This window comes from Tiliqua scincoides, chromosome 3 (assembly GCF_035046505.1).
Source record: "Tiliqua scincoides isolate rTilSci1 chromosome 3, rTilSci1.hap2, whole genome shotgun sequence".
NCBI classification, from domain to species: Eukaryota; Metazoa; Chordata; class Lepidosauria; order Squamata; family Scincidae; genus Tiliqua; species Tiliqua scincoides.
In genome coordinates, this window is record NC_089823.1 from 187,387,474 (window position 1) to 187,407,451 (window position 19,978).

At 43.6% G+C, this 19,978-nt stretch overlaps 1 protein-coding gene across 8 annotated transcripts in view; it reads left to right on the forward strand.

Annotated features, from left to right (window-relative positions):
* SH3PXD2A (SH3 and PX domains 2A) overlaps positions 1-19,978 on the forward strand; it is a 310,946-nt gene that overhangs the window by 227,715 nt on the left and 63,253 nt on the right. The window lies entirely within an intron of this gene.

The window sequence follows — 19,978 nt, forward strand, 5'->3', positions numbered from 1 at the left end:
ATATAGATCATATGGCAGGGAAAGGCTTAATGGGGTGTGTGTGCTTGCTTCTAACTGATGTAATAGCTCAATCTTGTGTCTTTAACAAAATCCATTTTCTGTGGTCTAATGTGAAACTAATGTTGGAATTGTATGAATCTAGAATCTTTATGAAAATGCCATTTGAACAGAAGTCTTTTAATGAGATGGTGCTGATTTAAAATCCATAGTCCTAGTCTGTGGTGAATGAGTTGTACTGGCTTTAAAGCTTGCTGATGTAATAAATAAGGTGTCTGTATTTATTGCTTATCTTAAGTGGGGCTTTTCTGAACTCAAGGTTTGGGATCCTCTTCAAAACTCTGAATGTCTAGAGTCCTTTCTAAAGGGGAACAAGAGAACTGTTTCCTTTTGTCTGTGTGATAGATAAGGCATCTAGTAAAAGTAAGCAAACTTCCAAAGATTTATTGTGTATTATACATGGATATTGCCTGTTCTCCAATGGCTAATTTGTTGGCCCTCTGTTCTGTTTGTTCCTGTCTCCCCCCCCCCCCAAAAAAATGAGGTATTAATTGCCATGTAGATGGTTCTTGTGCATCTAATGACTGTCATCAGACAGCTTATTAGCAGTCATTCAATCTTTGAAATAATTGAAATTGCTCACTCTATATGCCATATATAGTCATGGTTTTTCCTGGTCCTTGTTTTCCACTGATCCAAATACTCTGGGTTTGAAAATTTTCTTAGATCTGCGTCTAAAAGCTCATGAACCTCTCTTTCATAGGCTTTTAGTTGGACAGCATGATGATACAGTGTGAATATAAGAATGCTGGGTAGTCTTACTGTTTTGAAGCTCTTGTACGGAAGCCAAAGTAGACATCCACTGAATGAGTACAAGTATGAGAATGAGAAGGGAACGCGGGCAACATGTTCAATACAGCGGCAGGAAAGTCTGCTTGGCCACTCCTTGTAAATATGACTTGCCTAGGAGATGAAGGGCTGTTCTTTGAAGGGCTGCAGGATGGGGGAAAGTTGCAGAGGTTCCCAAACTAGATGTTGTGACACCTGCACTGGCCAAGCTGCTTGGCAGCATGAGTACAGCACAGTGTGCAGTGTAGTGTGCTGGAGCACCACACAGGTCCAGAGCAGCAGGCTGCCCTCCCTGGGTGTCTTTATGCTATTTTTTTGCCATTTTCTGTGCATCCGGGAAATGTCACTGAAGTCAGCATGGGTCATCAGCACTTACTTTCAGGTCCAGAACTCAGTGGGGGTGTAGCCAGCCAGGTAAGTTGGGAAGCACTGCTCTGTGGGGAATGAAGGATGTCAGTCATTCCTATTGCACAAATAGCATGCTAGTTACTATATGTGCCACAGAAGTGATCTTGCCCTTACCGTAAGGATTTATGACCTACTTCAGATGATTTAAGTGGGGAGAGTCAAGTGGCAGTGAGGCTTGGATGACTCAAGGAAGGCTGTACAGGTGTGCATCACTTAATGATGGGGATATGTTCTCCAATCCCTGATGTTATGTGATTAGGTCCTTAAGTGAACATTCAGTCCAATCTCTTGCTTTTGTTGTGACACTCCCTGCCAGACACTAGCTGGCTGCACAGGCTGCTGGAGATTGCCTCTTCTTTGCATTAAGAGCCTCACTGTTGTGTAAACAGACACTCTGCTGCAGGCTGTGGGAGATGCAATTGCCTCATCAAGAGCATCTTTATTGTGCTTTGACCACCGTCATATATGCTGTCCATTGTTAAGCAAACTGTTGTTAAGTGGTGCACACCTGTATTAAATGGGCAGCAGGTATTGACTAGAGCAGGACTCTTCAGCCCCTTTGGAACACACCAAATTGCTGCTGCGTGAGGGAGTAGGAGGCCCACCATCCAGTTCTTCCTTCTGTGAGGGGAGAGGCTTCTCCACCTGCTCCCTCTTGGCCTCCACCCCATGTTCTTATCCAAGTTGCGCTCTTGACAGGTATGGTCTAGGCCACCACACAGCCACACCTTACTATCAGTGTACTGCTGCCACAGCCATTTTCACTTCCAGTAGGTTTGAGGCAGGCAGAGTAGTGCAGCACAATCGCTGTAGTAGTGATGGTGTTTCACATGCATATAGAGTAATCTACATGCGTGATCTGCAATGTTGCATCTCCTGACTGGCAAAGAGGCATTTTTTTTAAAAGCAGTGTCTGCTTGTATTTAGTGAGGGGAGAACTGTCCCTCATCACCCCGACATGGCATCTTTTCCAGTGACTTTTCCAGAGAGCCAGGGCCAGAGAAAAGATCACCATGCCTGAGGAGATTTTGTCTCTCTCCATCTTCTGCTGCATGCTTGAGACTGGGCAAGACAGGGAGAGCCACTGTCTGGTAAGCAGCGTGAAAGCTGGGTGAAAGCTGCTGGAGAGAGCCCTAGGGAAATAAGAGAAGGGACCAAAAATAAGATAGACGCATTAGGTTTTGTTAGTTCGTCCTCCCCATCCAGTCTTTGGGAGCTTTTGCTTCCGTCAGCTTAGACTAGGCCAAGTGGGATCCAGGCTCTCTGCCTAGTCCAGCAGGGCCTGCTCGTGCAAGGCTTCCCTGCAGAGCCAGCCCCATTCAGGGGACGTTTATTGTAAGAACCCAAGCCTATTTACATTAGTTTTTCCCCCCTCTCCTGTTAGTAAAGTCTTCTGGCTTAAAACAGGGGTGCTCAATAGGTGGATCGCGATCTACCGGTAGATCGCGAGGCAAAATGAGTAGATCGCAGAGCCCTGTCTCTCCAAACTGTTAATATGTCAATTTCGTCTAGTGACTAGACGAAACTGACATATTTAGCTGACACTAAACTGACACTGAAACTGACCCTTTAGCTGCTCTTCAGGCATGCAGCAACAAAACTGACGAAACTGACTAGACTCCAGCAGGGGCTCCATACATTAAAGGGGGTGTCTGTCAGACACTTCCTTCCCCCCTGGTAGATCTCCGGGCCTTGCTGGGTTTCAAAGTAGCTCTCGAGCCAAAAAAGTGTGAGCACCCCTGGCTTAAAACCTCCACCATGTTTTGGGATCGGTAGCTTTGTCAGCTTTCCCACTCTGCAGGCATTACAGTCAGAATGAGGGCATTTTAACAACCCTGAATAGCTTTCTTGGGAGGAGTTTTGCCCAGGGAACCCCTCTGGGAATTGGATCTCTTGGGCAGGTGGCCATGGACTAGATCTACCAAATCTTGTCCTTCCAAACTGCATGTTAAACTGATTGGAAGAGTGGGGGATGGGAAGGGAGTGAGCGCTTGGCACTAAGCATCACTGCCCTGGATCAGCAGGTGGTCGCTGGAAGTTCCCCTCCTCTTTCATGACAAGTGGTATAAAAATATTTTGAATATGTGACAGGGTACCACTTGCTGTTCTGCAAAGTTCCTCTATTAGTATTTGTACCCACTGGTGGACAAGCACTGAACTAGAGAGAGGGAATCTGTTTTAAGCTTAGGGCAGTGATATTCAGACTGGGGTGTTGCAATGCCCCAAACTGAGGGCCCTGACCTCTGCCCCCTTAAGGAGCGGGGGCAGGGGGGAAGGCAGCAACGCAATCCCCAGGATCGAATTGCCCGGGGGGGGGGGGGGCTGCAGGGACTGGGATGTACTCACCAGTCCCTGTAGCAGCCTTCCCGGGGTGTGGGGAGTCCTTCGCGAGCGCCTGCAGGACTCCCCAACCACTTTGAAGTGAAAGTGGAGCGATCGGTTCCACCAGTTTTGTGGAAGTGGAGTGTGATTGCTCCACTTTCACTTTCCCTGACCTGGGGAGCCCTGCAGGTGCTTGTGCAGGGCTCTCCATACCCCGGGAAGGCTGCTGCAGAGACTGGTGAGTACATCCCAGTCCCCGCAGCCCCTCTGAGCAGCACGATCCTGGAGATCATGCCGATGCCTTCCCCCTGCCCCTGCTGCATCCCTCCTTCCCCCGCAAAGACTTAGTGGCTCTCAAACTCTCCCAGAGAGTTTGAGAACCACTGGCATAGGGAGTAGTGCTGGGGAAGTCACAGAGTCAAGGAAAGGAGACTGTGATGGGACCATTGTGTCCTGGCCAAATGCTTCCGAGTTGTTGGCATCCTTGGACATTTGTGTTCCTATATGTATATTTATGTATGTATCTTTTTGTATGTATATATATAGTGGTTATCTGCTGGTATTCTTTTGCATTTTTTTTATTGTGAGCCCTTTTGAGACAGGGAGCCATTAGTTATTTGATTTTCTCTGTTAATAACTTTGTGAACTTTTCATTGAAAAGTGGTATATAAATACTCTTAATAATAATAATAATAATAATAATAATAATAATAATAATAATAATAATAATATTTACCAATGCAAATTCTCTAGTACTGGAGGAGACCTAGAAGACCAATCACAATTGCATTTGCATGGGGAGGTGAGGGTATGGATATAGTAGACTTGGAATCCTAAGCACTTGAAGCTAGCTCTTCAAGGGAGTGAGTGCAGCAGCCTAAGGAAAGAGGTGATGTGGGAGTCCTGATCATAGCAGAAGCTGAAGAACAAAATATTTCCTGTAAAATAAGGGACATCCTTTTAAAATGGCTGTTTAGTGACCAACTTGTCATTTGCCAAGAGCATCTTCATCCCTTATGCAGTAGCTGACTCTCTGTTGTCCCCAAACTTAAATGTGTTGGCTTATTGTCTTTAAACTTAACCAACATTGAGTGGCTTTGTAATGTCTAAAGGCTGGTAATCTGATTCTCTTGACCTAAGCAAAAACGGAATTTGGTATGGCACTTCTGTAACGTCCACATTTCTGGTGGTATCTCTGTCCATTTCACTCCATTTGCTTGCCATATTGTTTCTTCTTAAGATCCCATGTAGCAATTCTAGTCCTAAATTGTTGCTATAGTTTTTTGTTTGCCACAGTCTGTCATCTTTGTTGCAGTTTGCCTTTCTTTGCCAAACAGCTACTACTGTTTCAAATCTGGGTAAGTTTCTTGTGGGGGGGGGGGGGCAAACATCCTTTTCATAGCACAGAAGAGATAATGTATTTACAGGTCTATTCTTCCTGCCTGTAAGTAGCTATATTTATGTGTCCTTTTCCAGAAGTATAAATAAATGTTTTACCAGTGCCTTTCTACTCAAGACCGTCTGCCTGTCACACGTACAACATGAAGAATATTCTCAAATACTTTCAAATGAGAGTAATGGTTGAATACACTCGACCAAATGTAACATGACCATTTGAAAACCAAGACTCTTTTCTGTGTGAATGTAATCCTCTGGCTAGGCAAAACAAAAATCCCAAACTACCTGTATCTCTTGGGGATGCATGCTGAGGCTTGGTGTTGTGCAATGAAGGCAGAAATGTGAGTTTGGTCAGGGAAGACCCAAGGCCAAATCCACACTCTTTGGGTGGGCCTGGCAAGCTACTCGCATTTGGTTCACGGACTGGCTATGAGGAAAAATGGGATAACGAGAAACGATTGCTAGCTGTGAACTTTTATAAAAATGGTTTGTACACAATGGTCCTTCTGGATGTTGCTGCTCTTGCAGTGTGAATTATTGAAACTTTTGGAGAAAAGGGAGGGGAGAAAGCATTGAGTCTGAGCTGTTTGCCAAGATTTACTTGGAAGGGTCTTAAAATGGTCAGGTTATAAAATTGTGGTTGCACTATTTGTAATGGAAAACTTGACAGACTGTTAAGTGTAATCTTCTCTTCCTTGTCTCAGTGATGGGGAAGGAGAACGTCAAGGGCTCTCCTTGCTGCCCCCAATTGGGATTTGCTGTTGCTGTAGTGAGGCTGTGGGATAGCAGTATGTCCTTGAGATGAATAGGCCTGTAGCTAGTTCTTTGGCCATTACATAATCTCTAACCTATTTATTCATTATGTTGTGTTACAGTAAGCATAAAGCAAACCTGTTTTGGCCAAAAGTGACATAATCTGAACCCAAGAAAGGTTTTTTTAAAACTATTTTTAATGCAAATGGCTCTTCTTAAAGAGGAGAGATGGCTCTGGTTGTAGAATATTGATTTTTTTAAAAGCATCTGAATTTTTTTTTTAAAGTCCATGACAACTGAAGGCTTGCAGTGCAGCCTTATGCGTATCTACTTGGACGTAAGCCCTACTGAGTTGAGTGGGACTTCGCTGAGAGTAAGTGTGTACAGGATTGCAACCCTAATGGATTTTGATATCTTCTGTGAAGCTAATAGGTGTACAATAATACTTTGCTTTATTGCCAGAGTTCCATCTGTGCTTTTTGAGGGTAGATGCTTAATCAGACAGTATTTTAAGACTGAATGTGTTAGAACTTGGCTAGACCGTGGCTCCATTTGCACCGTTTGTTTTTTTAGGTCTGTAGCAATATGATAAGTAAACTAGCAGAGTTTACCTGCGGGTCTAACACTGCCAACTGCTGCCAGTTATATTAAATTTACTAACTGCTTCCTCCATTTGGATCTTTGAAACTTTTTTGGGATCTCTATCTCAAGAGCATCCTATTCATGTAATGTAACTATTGCATATCTCTCTGGTAGCTATAAATCTTGAGTAAGACTTCATGGCAGAACTGTTTGTTATTTCTCTAGCTGTTTTTAATGTACTGTATGATGAACTTGGATGGCTACCAAACCTTTTGGAGGCAAGGCATTTAGATCAGGGTCCCCAGACTACAGCCCACTGGACACATCTGGCCCACCAATATATTTTGACCATTCTGCTAAGTCCAGCAGCATTATAATGATGCATGTCTCTCTTCTTCTTTTACTCCTTCCTGCTACCAGCACTGCGTGAAGTAAGTCATGGAGATTTTCTTTCCCAGGACATTGTGATGTCCTTGAACCAAGGAGGCTCTGTTGAAATTTCCAGGTTTGCTTTCTGTAGACTTCTGGAAAATGAGTGCTGATTCCCAGAGATTACTGACCAATTCTAGAGAGCTGGCAGCTAGAACTGCTTTTGCCAAGAGCCCAGCTGATCGTCAACAAGCAGTTGAAGAGATGTAACTATTTTTCTTCTACTGTAAAAATTCTTATTTATATACAACATGTATGTATTTCTATGATGAATGCTCCCTGCTTCCCCATAAAAATACGACTGAGTAATGTGACTCTGGCAGCTCAAAGTCTGGTAGCCCCTGATATGTATGATTGCATTCTAACCTTTTTCTACTTCTACCTTCTTTCACTGGTGTGATGAATGGATCAGTGCTATGCTAGCCCCCTAAATACACTTTGGTTGTCAAAAAAGCTTCCCTCAGCTTGGTTTAAGTCTGGTAGTTGGGCGCCAGGCCTCATTAGGCTTCGTGATCTTTGTTGGTCTTTGTGGCTTGATGTTGCACAAGTTTCATAAGTAGTTGAAAGACGGTTGCAGCATCCTGCTGATTGGGGTGTGTGTGTGTGTGTGTGTGTGTGTGTGATCCCAGAATAACTTCTGAGGTAAGGGAATTAGACCACCCTGGTGCATTTTGGGAAGAGTTGTTTTCTGGCTTGGTTCCATATTTGCCTGGCAGCATAGGACTGGGCAAAGCAATATGATTACTGTGTTCAGGAGTGAAATGACTGGTGCCAGTTGCTAGGTAACTGAGTTTTCATCACACATCTCTTTCCTACTGAGATCAACTTGGAGATGTTACAGCTGATCAATGTGGCAAGCTGGCTTGGGCTCTGCCAGAGGATTATTTTTAAATTGTTGAATGAAAAGTAAAAACTTTTATGTGAGCATTAGGAATAAAGTAACTAGAGTTAACTCTTCCCTTTTTCTCTCTGTCACTATTGCATGGAGACAAAGAGACAAGGCTAGAAGGGAGAAAACTGTTTGGCTGTGTCTCGAGCTTTTTAAGCACTGTATTGCAGCCTGATAAGTTTCAGATAGATCATCTGAAACTTATCAGGCTGTAATGCAGTGCTTAAAAACTTATGCTGTCATTCCTTTGTACCAGGAAATTGAAGGGGACATGAAATGTGAAATATCTCATTGAATAATGTAGTATTGTGGAAGCATGTGCTGGCACAAATAGACTTTCTCCTTCCCTTGGGAGCCATAATGTGACAGGCCATGTTGGACAGCAGTCTTGGTGCCGATCATGTCAACTTGGTGATTGCACTTGGCGTACCAGTTAGAGCTGGGCAAATGCGGTCCTAGCCACAGCTGCCACCTGGTTCTCCAGAGAGAGCTGCGAGTTCAGGAACACTTCCAGATTGCACACCCATTCTTGCAGGGGAAGTGCAACCCTGTTCAGAGTGGACAGATAACTCAGTACCTGCACTGAAGATTTCCTGACCACGAGGACCTCTGTCTTTTCTGGATTCAGTCTCAACCTATTGGTTTCCATCCAGACCCCAACCACTTCCAGGAAGCGCTCCAGGACTTCCACAGCCTTCCTGACACAAGATGGCAAGGAGAGATAGAGTTGGATGTCTTCACCATATTGGTGGGCATAGTCAATATCTGCATATTCATATCTATAAACCACTGAAATTGTTCACTAAAGGATTTGCAAGCATCTACCAGTGCGTGTGCTGAATTGGCTCCACGCGTCACTTCAGTTGCTTCCTATCGATGTTGCGGGTCTTCTACAATGAAATATATACTCAAACGAAACTACCTCCACCACAACTAGTCCTAGATTTGCTTTCAACCAAGTATGTGTATTGGTTGTAACCTTCTTCTGCATCAAAAGAAAGTGAGTTTGGGAAGGTTGGGAAATGCAGGAAATGTGTCCTGTGTTTCCCCAAGAGTGGCACTTGTGATATCTGGATCTAGATAACCTAGTGGAGTGCTTACTTTAAAGAAGAGTGAACAATGCCTATAATGGACAGATGCTTAACTTTCACAGCAAGCTGAACTTCCACAAGTGTTGCATGATCATAGAATGGAATATAACCACATGGCTATTGATGCAGCAATAAAGGAAGGAGGGCATTCTGCCTTCGAGACTCTGAAGTTCCAGTGCTTGCCTATGTTCACCAATGGAAGCCTCATTTCATTCTGTGGAGCTGGCACAACTATGTGTTCCAAAGAGCGTTTGGGCTATAAGCCAAACCGTCTCTGTAAGGAACCCTCTTATTAAGAGTTTCTACATTGTGAGTTCCACTTTGATTCTAGTCTCATGCAGCACAAAAGATGATGCCAAGTAGTACTGTTGCGTCAAAATTATGCAAGATGGGCATTTATAAGTGGAATGTGTCATGCAACGGTCTTGTGATGTTTCTCATTTTTAGTAGAACACGAACATGACAGGGGGGAGGGTTAGAATATTAAATAGCAAAATCAAAGAAGCAGAACTTGAGCAAAATGAGACCAAACCAACTTTGAAGGCTGTAGATGAAGAATATGGCTCTTCCCTACCCTAGTGCTACCCACAAAGACGGGAATTCTTATTAAAAATACTTACAACAAAAATAAGAAATTTTATTTTGGATGAGTGTCGCAACCACTACAAAGAATTATAGGGAAGAGACTCTTGTGATCAGGCACCAGATGACATTTAGTAGCTAAGAATAAAAATGGGATAGTTTAAGTCCTAATCTGTTCAAGATTTCTAACTTCTGTGAAGAAAAATTGCAATGCACACAGGGCAATAAATGAGTGAAGTCCTATACACCTTAGCCTGCATTTGTATGTCATTCCCGCCCATCTCATCTCATCCTACTGGTTTTTGTAAGCTCATCTAGTACCTTTTCAGTCTACATTAGGTCAGGGGAAGCCCTGTTTTGAATTGGGGAAGAATGGATGTGGTTAAATCTGCACTATGCCAGGCTTGTATGACATGACCCACCACCCAAGTATAATGGCTTGCCAGATGCTTAACAAACTCTTTGTAGTTTCAGGAAGGCTGCGAAAATGAGTTTGTCAAGCCCCTAGTTTGCATTTGGCTCAGTGGATCACAAGTTGTGCAGGCTTCTAATGCATGAGCAGTTACTCCTACCTAGGTAAACATCTAAGGGTGCAATCCTAACCAACTTTCCAGCACTGACATAGCTGTACCAATGTGGTGTGCACTGCATCCTGCAATGGAGAGGTGGTCAAGGGTGCCTCCTCAAGGTAAGGGCATGCTTGTTACCTTACCTTGGGCCTGCATTGCAGCTAAGTCAGTGCTGAAAAGTTGGTTTGGATTGCGCCCTGATCAGTGAATTGGGTTATACACATGAGATTGTATCCAGACTTGTAGGAGCAGAAATGCTAGTCCAGGGGATCTGTCCACCTCCTCCTCCCCACTGCAGCCCTTGAGCCCACTACCCTGGGGTTGACTGCAGCATGAATATGGAGTCCTGTTCTGGAGGATGCTACCACCTGATTTGGGGAGGATTCCTCCGCTCCCATTTGCAACCACTTTCTGAGGGTTCCCCAACCTTCAGCAGTGGCTTTTGGGGGAGCTTGGTGCTGTGAAGAATTGAGGGGGGAGAGATCTGTTCACTCGTCTCAGTAAAACCCATAGTGCCCAAGATCTCAAACTTGATCATGTTTCTGAAAGTTATTGTCTTGATCTCCCTCCTGTCCCTTTTATGCAACAGAGACCCTACAGAACAGGAAATAGAAGTGATTGGTGCTTCATTTTTCTGCACACTGCTGCAATAACCATCATGACTCTCTTCCTCATTGATGAAATGTGCAGAATTTTAGGTTAAGACCTGGCCTTCTAACCATTGCTGGAAGTGAAGCAGAGATGATAGCATCTGGGGTAATAGCTGATATGAAAAACTCAGTGAGGGTGGAATTTTTGGATAAGGCTCTTCATGCTTAAGATTTCTGGCTGATGTGCCTTTATTGTTCCAATTTCTCCTGGCAGCACACTGCAAAAGGTTCCTCCTAAAGCTAAGCTTGGGGTGGAGAGAAATAATCCCCAAAGTAATAATTAAACAAGGGCAGCATTTCTGCATTAAGCATGTCATCTTTACGAGCCTATAGAACATGTACTGCATATTGTCGCACATCCGGGACCAGCTCCTTCAGAATCCGAACAATTGTTCCTCTGGCTAAACTGACTTAATCCCTCTTTGTGAAGGATCCACCCTGCAAAACACATAAGAATTGTCTTGCCGAATTGGTCTGTGGTCAGACTAATCAATGTACTGTTTCTAACAGTGGCCAGTCAGATGCCTCTGGAAACTTTTCAATAGGTCTAAAGGTGGCAGTTATCCTATGAGCAAACAGAGGTGTATACTATTGTTGAGCATGGGGGCTCCTTAACACTCATCACTCAACCTATTTTGAAGGGATCAGACATGGAATCCTATTTCATTTTTCACATTTCATAAACTACCCTTCAAGGAGCTCAGGGATAGATACATGATTCCTGCCCCTCCTTTTATCCCTGCAATAACACTGTGAAGTAGGTTGGACTGAGATGGGCAGCCCAATCCTAACCTGTACTGCAGTGGCCTGCACTGTATCTAGTGCAGGTTAGGCGGTGGCTGGAGGGCAACTCAGGATAAGGGAATGTTTTTTTCTTTACCTTGAGTAACACCCCATCCACCCTTTATGGGGCTGCTCAGCTCTGTGCCTGTAAATTCACTGGTACAAATCCAAGCAGCCCATGTAAGGCTGTGCATGGAGGCCAGAGAGTATGTTAGAATTCTGCGTAGACTGCTGTGGCCAATCCCAACTCCCTCCTGGGCCCAATCCACCTTCCACTCCACCCCCTGCCCTAAAATGCCCTCTCCCGCCACCCTCCTCCACTCCCTCCAGGCTGCGCAAATTTGACCCATTTGGGGCTGTATCTGACCTCTGGGAGCCAGCATGGGCCTCTGCGCCAGCCAAGCTGGCTCTCGAGTAGCTGCGAACTTGGTTTATGGCATGTTTGTGACACTCCTGGGCCGGTATAGGGGGCCTATGCCAGCACAGATCACATTCAGTATTGCTCTCTATCTTGCATAAGGTTAGCTGTTAACTGGCAAACAGCTGTTTTTGGGGGGCTAAGTGAAAATTTACACTTGGGTCTTTCTGGTCCATTACTGACTCTTATCAAATATATGAAAGGCTTCCTATGCTGGAGGTCCTTCCCCATAATCAGCAGGTATGATGCTGAGATCAGAACTGCATGTAAATAGGTTGGTACAAAGGATGCGCAGCTAAATGAATGAAATCGGTCAGTTGGGACATCTTATCTCCCTGCAGGAATGGATACCAAGTGCATTGCGTACCTTTTTAACAAAGCAAGTCTAAATATGAACCTGAGGAAAAGGGGTTCATCATGCGAGACATTGTTGTCATACCCCTCCATAGCCAACACACTCCATAGTGCCCAGTTCTCTGTGCTTTTGGTTTTCCTTGGTGGGAACAAAAGGCATAATTCTGAGTGAGTTTTGTGCAGATATCTATCATGTCACCAGAACAAAGCATGAATTATTATTGCTAAATATAGAGCACCAGTGTGGTATAGTGGATACAGCAGTCAGACGAGGCCAGGATGAAAATCCTTTCTCTGTCTTGAAGTCCACTAGGTGGCTTCTGGCATGCTGCACACACATGTTTGCATTCATTTTCTCATTCTCCTGACTGAAGATATTGCAGAGTTGTAGTGTGTGTCCATGCAGGAAGTGTAAGAAACACCCAAGTACTCGAAAGTCGGCAAAGTACTATAAATACTGCAAAGTACCCCAGAAAAGTTCAGAATTAAAACTCTTTTCTGCCTGGCCCACAGGTGTACACGTTTGGTCCCTGTTGCATTTATGCAACGTTGGACAATGAAAATGGTTAAGAATGGGAACATGCAAAGTGAAGGAAACTGTTAGAGGTCTTTGGGGTGTGTGTTTTCATCACTAAGCATGGAAAATCCATGTACCGTTTTGTAAATTCCAAAAGACAAAAGTGGATTGCATTTTTATTGCTGCATGTGTGCTAACAGAAATCCTCAGTTTCCAGAAACAAAAACTCAATCTTTTGTTTGTCTAGGCTCTCCCTGGTGGAGCAGGATAATCACTTAGTTACAAAGATGATGGATGTTCACCTGATTCATGTCTAAAGGAAAGTGACAAAGTCACTTCAAGATAAGTTTTGCATTAAGAAAGCTGTACGGGGAGGCAAAGGAGACATCTTCCATACAATGTAGCAGCCTATAGATCTTTCCACATTCTCATCTTCCCAGCTTGCTTTCCAGCCCTTGGTTGGAATGGACAAACTGGAAACTTCATTACTTTTTATTTTAATTTCTCTCTTCATTTTTGTTTTTCACTCCTAGCTCCATCCAATTGTCAAGTTTTTGGCTCACTTTTCCCATTTCTCGTGGAGAAAACGAAATCCACAACTGCTCAGGACTCAGGTTGGCAGCTCAAAGGGGAAAAAATTATGTGCTGGGCCTCCTCTTTCTCCCCCACCGTCCAACTGCTTTACGCATTTTCCCCTCTGTTTATTGAGCCATTGCCAGTTTGGGGACCTTGAAACCTCCCCAGGAAAAGTCTGTTTTCTGTATTAGAACACTCTAATGTTATAATGATTGGGTTTCGATATCCGCCAAATAGGTCACCAGCTCAGCAGTTTTGTTAAGAGAGCACTACCCGGAAAGATCTGAGGGATATTACAAAGGATTCCCATTCCCTTTGGTAATTACCTTGCCGGTTAAATGTCTAGGATTACAGCAGCTGAAAAACTATGGTTTCTAAGGGCTCTTGTTACATCATAAAGCTTTGGGGTTTTTCCTTTAAAAAAAAAAATTTCAAGTTTTTTTTAATCGAAGACTTGCCTAGCTGACTTAAAACATATGTCAGCTGAATTTTTCAATCCTTTCTTCTATTTAAGGGAAGGATGATTAATGACTTATCTGCATGCTTATTTTGACAAATTGGTCTGAAAATATCAAACGAGGACAAGATTAATCAATCATAGAATGTTTGTTTTTATTTTCCCCTGAGCAGCACAGCAAACAAGCAGTTCCAATAATGCCTTGGCAGTTGTATGAGTGCAGTCATTAGCAGACCAGTTTCAATTGCAACCAGAAATAGTTCTTCTCTCGCCTCCTCTTCCCCCCCCCATCCCTTTGCTCTTGGCTTATAGGGTTGTTCTTGTCTTCCTGCAACAGAACTGGTTTTGAAACTTTTGAAAAACCCATATGTTTCTTGCATAGCCTTGAGAATCGGCTTCATAGCTGGCGTGGGGCGGTCAGAGGAGAGAAATGTATTGGGTTTATTTATTTAGTTTCTTCTTCAAGGATAGTAAGTCATTTTGATTACAAGAGGAGCTTTCTTCTCTGTGTGTGACTGTGCTCTGCTTACCAACTACTCCAACATTTGGAGCATGTGGAGAAATGGTGTAAGTTCCTTCTGAGAAGTGCAATTTCTTTCCCTCACTGCTGTGCAACTGCAATAGCAATGCTGCTGTGCAAAATGCAATACTGTGCTTGATATTAAGGGGATTAAGGCTTTTAACTAGAAGCCATACCTGCAACCCTTACATTTTGAAAATGAGAGCACAAGATTCATACAATACCACCCCTGAGTACCAGTGGTGTGCTGTGGATGGCTTTAGTTCTATTCTAGATGGTAGATACATCTATCTAGATGGTAGATACTTCCTTTGGGTCAAAGGAGGGGACCGCTGCTTTTAGTTGTCATTCATACAGCTCTTTCAGTAGCTTTTCACAAACCACAAATCACTGGCATACCTGGGGTGGAGTCAGGGGAGTCAGTGCCCTCAGGTGGCATGCCTGGTGGCAGTGCCATGCCACCATCCACTCCCTCCTTGCCACTCAGAGTGGTTGTGGATTGTGAGTGGCCGCCCGGCGCTGGCTTTTGGGAAAAAGAAGCGCAGCTACTCAGAGCAGCATGCAAAATCACTCCAAGTGACTGCAGGGATGACAGGTTGTCATGTGCCTCCCCAGCCACTCAGAGCAGTCGTGCATGACTCCAAGTGGCTGCCTGGCGGTCAGCAACTTCTTAAAAAAAAAAAACAGCAGCCGCTCAGAGCAGTGCGCAAACCACTCTGAGTGTGCCAGAAGCAAGTATGGTGATGTCATCACATTACTTCTAGGTGGGGGGGGAGAGCAGTGGCAACATTTGTGTTCCTGGACCCCAGATCGCAGGAGAGCCAGAAACGCAACTGCCACAAATTACTTTAGAGTGTGGCAAAAGTTTTCTGTAGGGGTAGAGGCTTGGGGTGGAAGGCCTATCTAAACAGTCCAGCTGTTCTAGGTGACAGTATTGGGGGAAGTAGCCAGCTCTGCTCTTCATCCTGGGCTACAGGCAAATGGGATCACTCCAAAGCTGAGAGACTAATTATATTCCCACTGATCATATATAGATAAGGGCTTCACTTTATCTATTCTGCTAATAGCAATTTTTACCATGAATTACCATAAAAGGTAATTGCTTTAAATGTCTGATCTTAAATTTGCCTTTTCTATCCATCAAAGTCTATCTCTACTATCAATCCTGTGAGCTGTCTAAAAAAAAAGGCTGGCTGTTTTTCAGATCAGTTGAGGTCCTTCTTAAAAAAATGGCCTTGGATCACTTTGACTTTCATTACCCTTAATATTGGCTCCCTTAGAAATAACTAGAGTTGTAACCCAAGATTGCAGATTGCATAGATACGTTTGGAATTTTGCCTTTCTCAGCACTAATGGTGTCAAACTGCTGGCTTTTCTGGAGTAGTCATTCCAAAGCTGTGATTCTTAATGGAGGCAGTGTGCACACAGATCTTCATAGGCAAATAAAGTTCTAAAGTCCACTTTGATTTCACAACTGTGTTGACAGGAGAGTGAACTGTACAATGCAATCTCTTATTAACAAACTAAACTTGCACAGTACCAGTGCACTAAGCGTTCAGTCCAAGGAAGGGGGAGAGACTAGGCGGAGGGAAGTAACTTGCTAGTATTTGGACCCTGCAGAAATAGAATTCTTCCTGCTGGATGGAGTGGTTTACTCTATGGGATTGTTGTATGTTACAAGTATTCCCTTCTTGAGCAGGAGATCGGGTTTAACAAAGTCTAGATGTCAACCTGAAGGACTGTGAATTGGTTGTAATTTAGGAATATGAGATTTCCCTAAATTTAGGTAGGGAAAAGTCTTGAATAACTGGCACACTGGTGTGGTATATACGTTAAATGTTATGTGCTTTTCACCATCCACACCAGCTGAATCTTTTTTTTTCCTCCTTGCCCTATCTTCACCTTTTTGTGGCTTAGCTCTCTCTTGTGTGATGAAGTATTGTAATGCTTTTAAAAATATATGTCACCATGTTATTGGCTTTTGATCTATTGAGCTTTCACCTAAAGTGCTGCTAATGGTAGTGGTTCTGCACTGAGGAATTGTATCATTTACAACTTAAAACTTAAGATGGGCAAGATAAGCTTTGTAAGAAATGATCTTCTTGAGGTTGTGACATGGAGAAGAACAGGAGACCACAATGTACTGACCGGCTTTCATTGCAACCCAATAAGATATCTGCTGAAGTGTATGCTTAGGGAAGTGATCCAAATGAAATGAAACATTAATACCATAGTGTTGACACTATTTACAGTATGGCTCAAAGCATAATTTGGGTAGGAGCTTTTAGCTTAGAGTAGGCATCTAATAGTACAAGCCTAAATACTTCTCAGGCATAATTCATTCTGTTCAATAGGACTTACTCCCAGATAAATGTGAATGGTACTGCACTGTAAAATTACTTGTATGCTGTAACCTGGGTGTGTCACAATCTTGTGTCCTCTTTAGCTTAAATTAGTAATGAATTATCTGATGCAATTTCCCTGTGTAAAGAAAGCACGGTGCCTTTCAGGAATTTGTTGACAGCACTATGCTAGGTAAGGGTGCGGTTGATGTATCTTCTATCAAAAATGCACATTTGTTTCAGGATGAATGTGGAAATGAACTGAATGGAACTCTTCAGATAAGTTCCTAGACGTGAAACAAATAAGAACCAAAAAGGATATGGTTTCTTTTTGGAACCTCAGTAGATATTCATTTGTTTGTATGTCTGTGTTTGGTTTGTTTAATTAGGTATTGCCACCTGCTGCATTGACAGTGGCAGGAACTGTAATTTGTAGCCATCTCCAGGTGAGTACCATCTTGAATACATATACTTCTTTGGTGTCATCCCCAGAGGGGTATGGGTACTATATGAACCCATATAATACCCATTGGTACCTGCCAAGAAGTGCTTCTGCATTGCATCTCCTGCCACCAGGTGAGTGGCAAATGATTTTTTTAAAGCACCCATAAATGAATGGGGGGGGGGGTTTGAAAAAATTGGGACCCTTCATACAGGTCACAGTGATCCATGCAGGACCCAAATAGTCTCCAAAATTAACTATACTGTATGTAATTAAAAATGACTTGTATGTGTGTGTGAGTGAGAACCCTGGTATATTAATTCAAAATCTCTGCTTCTGTATATTACCTTACTAATTGTGAGCCAGCAAAAATGACAATCTTGGCTGTTTCTCATATAACTGCAGTGAGATAAGGATAATTGCCAGTCACTCTCTGTCGGCCTGGGACTGGTGGGCTTTTCAATTCTGTCTGCCTAAATCAAAAACTGCTTACAAAATTTTCAAGAACTAATGTTGCTGAATGCCATGCATGCATGAGACTTATGGATACTGAGCAGAACATGCATGCCACAGTCGTGGCTTAAGACCTTTGCCAGCAGACGTAAGGACACATGCTAGATTGAAAAGCCAGCCAATCCTAGGTATAGGATTGCTAATCAATCTCTCTTGAATCCGGGGAAGGTGATTGTAGAAAGAAATAGTCCAAATAAAATTTGTCGGACAATTCAGATGGACAAAATGTCAAACAACTCAGGGATGCCGCAAGACTCTGCATTCAAGCATGTATGTAGAAGGTATGACTTTAGTAGTCTTGGTGACAGTTGTTTGCATTGCTACTTGGTAGGAAGTGGCTAATGGGAGCAGAATGTGATTGTTTCTGAGCATGAAGCTCATATGGCACCATTCCCATGCTAATAAGGGATTTGTGTACTCTGAGAGTAAGAGAAGGTACCCAAGCCAGAGGGAGTTTCCAGCATCTCTTACAGCATCTCTTACAGAAACCAGCACTGACTTGAGAATATATTTAATTGTACTGTATTTTTAAAATGTTGAAAGCCTTCGGGGGGGGGGGTGTACTTCGGAAGCAAAAGGGCAGTATACAAAAGCCTAGATAAATTTTAAAATGTTAGTATATACCTATAGTAGTTGTGATTGGAATATTGTGCTGATCTCATCTGCATGCACTTGACTTTAATAATGTGTGGTAGGAGAGGGCCCAATTCTGTACTCACCCAGTGCTTGTGCCAAGCTCCAGCTTCGGTGCTGGGTGCCATAAATGTAAAGCACATTTATGGCACTAGGAGAGCAAGGAGCACCAGTGTTGGGCCCTTGCCAGTCAGCGCTGGCCCCAGCTCCTGGAGGCCGACACCAGGGAAATGCCTGAATGTAAGGTGCACCTCCAGGCAGCGGTGTGGGGTTTCTGAGCAGGAAGGGAGGCATTCCAGGATGAAGGGAGGGTGGGGTGGGGGGAGAAACCAGCGTGGGAAGAGGTAGGATCCTATGCTGCATGTCTGGCTGAAAAGCCTGACACGAAGCTTCTTGTCTGTGCCGGAAAAATAGCTGGCATAGACAGGAGGAGATGCATTGTGAGGCCTGCACCCTTACCCAGGGGAAGGGGATGTATGTTCCCTTCCCCCGAGGAGAGTCTGGCAGCTGCTGCACTACTCATAGGTTGCAGCAGTGGTCATTTTGGCGCTGCTGCTCCTCTGGGTGCTAGGCAGCTTATGATTGGGCTACCCACCTATACAGTGTCTTGAGGCAGAACTGGCCTTCTGAATTTTGGTAACCAACTAAATCTCATGGTCAGTAATAAATTGCTTTTGAATATTGAGGGCATTGAGTGTATGCTTGAAGCAAATGTCTTCTAAGCTTTTTAATTTAGAAAAGGATAGTCATTTTAGTAAGCACTAAATCATAAAAGGATGAACACCTGTCTGAAGGACTAGCACATGTCTAGCACTTATTTACCGGAGCTTGTCTCAGTTAGTATCATTCAGTCCTTTTGACAGATTAACCAAAGATAGATTAAGATAGAACCATTTACTGATTTATTTTGCAATGTAAATTGCTTTGTGGACTGCTCTTGTTGAAAAGTAGTATATAAATATTCTTAATAATAAATCTTTACATAAATACAGGAAGATAGATCAGTATTATTCCTATAATTCTGGTTGCGTGTGTGTCTGTGTGGTGAGAGCTGGTGGTTTGCAAGACCCCCTTGAGTTCATGGCCAAGGTGGGAGTTGAGCCAGGTCTTTTTGGATTGCAGCTCAATCTCCTCCTACCTTTATTCCTTTTTTCTTTAAATCCTTCCATGAAAATGGCTCTTTGCTGCCCCCTGTGGATGCAGTTGTGATCTTTCACCAATCAACGCAAAGCTGGAGTTGGGTGTTGCCTCTGCTTCAGTAGCTTATGATGCTAAGACTTTCCCAAAAGAAACAAAAATGGCAAAGATGGGTATGAAATGCATATTCCCTCCTTTTATCACAGGGGTGTCCAAAGTTTTTGGCAGGAGGGCCACATCATCTCTCTGACACGGCTGGGGGAAAAAAGAATTAATTTACATTTAAAATTTGAATAAATTTACATAAGTTTACATAAATGAATATATTAAAGATGAACTTATATGAATGAATGAAGGTCTTGCAATAGCTCAAGGCCTATAAAAGGCCTTGCACAAAGCAAGGCTGGCCTTTCATTTGCTGCCGCTACTGCATCACAGACATGAAACAGCAAGCAGTGGAGGAAGCCCTCATCCCACAGCTCATGCGAGAGGTCAGACAGTCACCTTCACTCTGAGCGCAGATGCGTCAAGCCAGTGTGGGCTCCAGCAAATCTCTGGAGGGCCAGAGGCTCATTGGAGACTGTGGGCTCCCTGAGGGCCGCATTGAGAGGCCTTGAGGGCTGCAAGAGGCCCCAGGGCCGGGGTTTGGGCACTCCTGTTTTATCATCTTCCTTCTTGCCTTGTATTATCCAACAGAGCTTTCTTACAGAATATGGTCTGCTGCTAATAATTGAAATTTAATGTTTTGAAGTTGTACTTGCTTAAGA